Genomic DNA, 6,340 nt, shown 5'->3' on the forward strand with positions numbered 1-6,340 from the left:
GCACTACCATCATTTCAAATAAAGATTTTCCAAAAGCAATAATCTTTAGGGTCCCAAATAGAACAAGGAATAAAGCATGCCATCGAGGAGATTGTTTGTACAATCCCTTCAGAACAACAGCATTAGTGTATTAAAAAAAAGTACAACCCAACAAGAACTTCTATGTATGTCATTCTTGTAGAGAAACCTACAAACCAAAAAAGTACTATTTTTGCACATGTCAAAGTTAAACACTCAAAACAATTCTGCACATGCTGCAAGCACTACCATCATTTCAAATAAATATTCGCCAAAAGCAATAATCTTTAGGGTCCCAAATAGAACAAGACAAAAAGCATGCCATCGAGGAGATTGTTTTACTGGGAAATTCCAAAATGGAGCCTCACAAAGTGTACAGATCACCCACCAAAATGTCAAAACAAATTGTGCAAACTACTGGGCATTTCTATTTTCTCTACTTCTTTGAAGGCGTATACCGTCGGGGCTGATTCAAGATGAAAGTGAGATCTCTTTCACGTAGTGTTGGTTGATGTATAATCATATGTTGCTTACCATCCAACCCAAGAATCTGTGTGTAGACAAAGTATAAAGGCTTACAAGCTATGCAAGATTTGTTGCTTTCTCCCGTCCTTGAAAATCAGGGCATATACAGTAGGGCTCCATAGACACATGCACATCATATACATCTTGCATTAATATCTTGAACACGGCATGACAATCAGGCACCATAATTATCTCTTGTACAAAACAAGCTTCCATACATGCTCCTATTTCCATGCGCTTATTTGCCTCCTTAGAGACACCGGACCTCCATTTTTTACTACGCTTGCTAGAGGTTCCCATTGTCTCCCCTTTCTTGACAACCTTTGGAGAAGGATCTCTAATAAAAAACCTGCCCCTAGCAAACTGGCGTACTCCTCCTTTGATACACTTGTTCCACTCTCTACTAGCTAGGTTGTTGGCCTTTCCGGTGGTGACAATACTTGTTTGGCCACAACTTGAGTGTGCTGCACATCATGGACACAAAACCACATCCATTGGTGTTGCCTCTGGTCTTTGTAAGTTCTCTCTCCCCAAAAGCATGGGGCCACAAGTGCTGGCGACCTACTTTGCATGACATTCTCACATCTTCTCCCTTCAAGCACACCAAAGCACTTATGAGAGACATTTTGAGGCATTCGTCTGATTGCCCAATGACCCCTTGGCACACCAATCTCAAAATCACCTATAACATATTCACTAATAGAGGGTGTGGTGTCATCTCTCATGTCATTATTTGCATGAATCTCCTCATCTGTGGAATGTGCATTCACATCAAATTTCTGTCCCTCTTTCTTCATGTCTGTATCAAACAATTTCTTTCGTGGTCGTCCGTGCTCTTTTCGTTGTTTAGAATCCATCACATAACCAGGCTTATGAGAAGCTTTTTCTGCAAACCCTCTTGCCTTCTTTCTTTGCACGGTTTCCCTGTCTCCATGCAATAAAGGTTGCCCATAAAATGGTGTTCCTGTGTGACTGCTCCTTGGAGAGCATGTGCCAGCGCAAGTGGGATGAGAGTTTTCTCTTTATTTCTTGATCTCTCTAGATATGTTTGCATATCTGGACCAAGCCCTATGTATCTACCAGTCAGATAGCCATGTTGATTTGTGCATTGAATGTAAGCATTGATGACATCAGTGACACATGCATCATACAAGGAAATTTTTTTGCTACCCCCTTCACCAACAAGCCAAGATGCTTGAATGGTCTCTGACAAATTGGTACTAGGAATTTGAGGTTTTTCCCAAGGACTCATAGATATCTGCATTCCACCAACAAAAAACTTTGAATCAGTGAAACAAAATATAGAGAAGGTCAAAGTTAGGCTCATGATTGTATCATACTTCATTGTGTAGGCTACCCCAATGAGATATCGTCGTCTCCCACCACTTGAACCATTTCTCCAGTGACTTGATATTCTCACTTGCAACATTATTTGACCACCATCTTCTAATTGCTTCTGCTTGCTTCATTGCTAGACCCATTGTCCTTGATTTGCGCCAAGTCTCACACATGTCTTTGTGGATACTAAACTTTTCTTTGGATATATATTGTTTAGCATGTTTCTGTAGACTTTGCTCCCAATGGAAGAGATAGGACCTTTCCCTTCCAATCATGATGTTATTTGGCCCTCCATTGAAAATTGTACACACGGCAGCCCAATTTGCTCCAGCCTCATCAACCAATAAAGCCTCCAAAGTCTGCTGATGGATAACCTTCTTGAGCCAAAACATCATTAAGAGATCTCTAAAACAAGACTTGTGTGTCTGTATCCTCCTCTTTGGTGTCACAAACCGCTATAACCATCAATCCCTTCAAACTAAAGAAAATAACAAATCTTAGCCACAACAAGTCTGCAAATGATGCAATGACAAAATGTTGCAACACATAAAAAAACTACCTTGCATCATAGACCGAGCATGACATAGTTGCCCATCCATCTATTCTGTGTGTGTGATCAAAATGCACCCAAAAAGCACTCAAATCTCCATTTCCTCCTCGATGCATGCGATTGACATGGTCTATACGAGACCCTGGACCTTTTGTTGACATCTTAAAGATGTAGAACTTATCATTTGGGCCACCTTGTCCAGGTAAATGACTCCCATGAAAGTAAGGAAAGTTACATTTTTTCTTCAAAAGCATGACGTGGTCAAACCCATCCCCAACAATCGAGTCTTGTTGTCTTTTCTTTGTCACTACCATTACCTTAAATCTATAAAAAACAAGTCAAAAATTGAAATAACCTTATTGTACTGAAAAATCTAAATGTCAAATGTTTTACCTTTGATTTTGAACTAGTGGAATCATTTCTTCCAATATATTTGAGAGCTCTGACTCCCCCATTTTTAGTTCATCTGAACCAACAATAGCGCCAACTAATAATTGTCTGGCAACAATCATCTGAACTCTTCTTGGTCCACTGCTTCTATCCACCTTCAAGACACTTGCAACCATCTTCCGTATTCTCTCTATTGTGGCTCTTGACGTACCTTCTTGAACTTCATGCAAGTGATGACCTATGTGAATCATCATTCTTGTAAGCTTTGTATCTGAGGGCAAAATGTAGTACACTTTACAAGAACAAGGACTCTCACAAAAAACAACTTTTTTGCAATAATGACAAGTGATACATAGGTTTTCGTCTTCACATAGAAGCCCTTTGCTTACTTGCTTATCCAAGTAACCATGAAAGAAGGATACATTGAACTTGGTGTTGTTCAAATAATACGGGCAAAGAACTCTATGACAAACTAATGAGCCCAAGCAATAACTAAGCCTAACAATACAATTTATGGACATGTTAGTTTTATGCGGCCTAGTCCAAAGATGACCATCAAATTTTTGCTCCATCCCTTCCATCCTCTTACAACCTTCTTCAACGGGGGGTAGCTCAAAGGAAATGTCACCATCATAAACTTGTGGAAGTTCAGTCACCTGTTTGATTTTCCTACTATTGTTTATCAGATGTTATAGTCTGAAACATGTTTTGCTACCTAAAATCCAAGGGATAATGGAGTTTTTTTGTCAAATCATGCACCTCATCATCACTGGAGTCCAGTCTTTGTTTTTTATCAACAGGCTTTGTTTCCTCTTGCATTGATGGATTGTTTATCTCAAAACAATCTTCTTTTGCACATGGGCTGTTGTTGATGCTTGTTATGCCTAGCTTAGAACCAAAATCACTCTCGCCACTATCTATAATATAGAGCGTATCATTAGAATGTTCAATGAAATACTCAGAAGAGAGAGTAGAGTCCAGTAAAAAGTGCTCATTTTCGTCAATATCCCACCTCGATGGGGTTTCGATATACATTTTTTCCAACCCGATGTAAACTATTTCTTTCAAACAGGTAAATTTGTAGGTTGGAGGAAGAAGACACTGAAGATAATATCTACTGAGCAAGAGTTTGTTGTGTCGAAGCTTTACTTCTCTAGTGTGAGTCTCTTTTCCAAGTGTCCAAGAGATAGTTACTCTGTCCATCTCCATAGCAAGACAAAGGAAGCAGCTGCTTGTCTAGACCTAATACAAATTTCTTACCAAAATATAAAACATAATGTTAAAAGAGAATGCATATATTTTTACTAATGTATTCTTCTTCACAGAATCAGTGACTGCCACATCATAAATGACGACTGCTACAATCATAATTTAATATCCTCTCATGGTTGTTTTATAAATAATATCGACGGCTACAATCATAATTTAATATCCTCTCTCCAATCATAAAGTTAGGTAAAAACCATATATTTACAAGGTAAAAGAAACTCGCAATCATTACACATGCAGACCATTCCACAAAATACACCTATTTTCAAGAATATAAACACAAAAACTAAGAGGTTTTTTTTGGATAAGTTGGTAGGTATTACGAAAAAAAATCCACTAAATTTCACAAAAACCTCAGTTTTTTCAACCATCTAAAGTTTGAGAATAAAATTAATGGAAAATTACCAAAATACCTCTCTAATTTGTGGAATATCCCAAAGTACCCTTCAAATTTTTCAAAATTCCCAAAATACCCCTGGTTGTGAGAGTAAATTTATCCAAAGATTAAAAAAATTGTAGCTTTTCATAAGAAGACTGATTGTCTACTATCAATACAAGATACTAAAACTAGAATTGGAGCCGGTAATTTACGCTTTGGAGATGAATTGCTTCATTATTTTTAGACATAATTCTGTTTTTTTGGGAGGTGATTTGTGACAAATTACATGCTAATCACTAAAAACCGGATCTCGATTGTCAAAAAATAATAAAGATAGGAAATCGTGAGCAAGTGTATTTTGGGAAATTTTGAAATTTGAGGGGTATTTTTGGAATTTCCACAAATTAGAAGGGTATTTTGGTAATTTTTCCTCAAAGTAAGAGGATCTTCAAGTTTTAAAACCCTAAAGTTACTAATAAAAATTAACTTTGAAAAGCTTCTCATCTGTGAAAAAATGGCGCGAGCAGACCAGGTAGACGTTATTTTTGTCGTGCGCAAATGGATAGCGTGCTCAGTGAGTGCGGAGAAGGCGTGGAGGGAGAGATGGAGGAGGAGAGGTATGCGAGGATGAGAGGGATTTTGAGGAGCAGAATCCATGTCTTCTCCCTCTCCGATGCGAGCACGCTGTCCGTCTGCATGTGCGCGGACAAATAGCGTGCTTGTACTTGGGGGAGACATGTTGCAAAGACAGATGGTCGTCGTCGTACACGACCGTCCCTGCGTCGTCGTCATCCCTGCATAGCTAGAGGTTTAGTGTCGCGTCCCTATCGTGGCTTTCTCATCAGACACAAGAGATTCCCTATCGTGGCTTTCTCATTAGACGCAGGAGATTTCTCATCATAAGATAACTAGATGTGGGGGCCTACTGCTTGCTCAAGGGGTCACCTTCTCCATTCACATCGTTGAACATGTTTTGACCACTAACCCAATGTAGAGTGTATTGGAAGTTCTATCTTTATACCATCACAAACATGTTGAGAGAAGAAATACAATGCCAAGTCGACTGAAATCGATTATTTCCCGAGGATTTTTTGGATACTCTGGCATCTAGTTTTTACAGTGAAAGGCTAGATTTTTGTAGGTGGTATTGTACTGAACCCAAGTCATTTGAATCATTCGGAAGCAAATGTAACATTTGCAAATTTTGGTTTTCCTCACCATTCTTGTGCTATGCAGGAGCTTTCCCATGGCGAGAGATCTATCTTTTGAAATTTCCAGCGGTGAAAAAAATAGTGTACTTAGCTTCAGCAGTGCGCATATGTACAACATGGCTTAGTATAACGGATCTTGCACAAAGCATTTCGTGTTAGAATATTGTCACATCGTTGACATACGTCTTGTTGGAATGACACAATGAGAGCTGGGCTGGTCGTTGATGGTAACCGGTTATACCATACCTTCATGCACGAATGCTGTCTCCTTGTAGTGGCGGTGCAATGCATTATTTTATTCTATTCTATGAAACACAAGCAAGGCAAAAAGTCCTCTTTCTAGGTGTTGTCCTAGGGCTCCAACTAATTTGACCTGGTAGTGTGCTTTGCTCTTTGTAGATGGGCATTCTGCAGTGTGCCTCTCCCTTTTTGTAAGAATCCCACTAGCAATGAGACTCACTTGAATGCTATATGAGCTCTAGCTTTCTAGTAGCTTAGGGTTAGCACAAATATAAGTTTAGAGTCAGGGGTGGGCGGGAATGTGCTATGCAAAATAAGCACTGATGGAGCCCTCTTGTCTCAATGTATCATCTCATCACAGATCAGCCGAACAGCCTGGTTTTCTGGAAGGAATCATCTTTTATTGTGCGATAGGCTCTC

General features: G+C 39.2%; 1 pseudogene; it reads right to left on the bottom strand.

Annotated features, from left to right (window-relative positions):
* Nucleotides 1-600: 600 nt before the first annotated feature.
* LOC147444909 (uncharacterized) lies at nucleotides 601-1,400 on the bottom strand (annotated as a pseudogene).
* Between the last annotated feature and the right edge of the window lie 4,940 nt (nucleotides 1,401-6,340).

Source organism: Adiantum capillus-veneris, chromosome 13, assembly GCF_014529385.1.
Source record: "Adiantum capillus-veneris isolate H3 chromosome 13, ASM1452938v2, whole genome shotgun sequence".
NCBI classification, from domain to species: Eukaryota; Viridiplantae; Streptophyta; class Polypodiopsida; order Polypodiales; family Pteridaceae; genus Adiantum; species Adiantum capillus-veneris.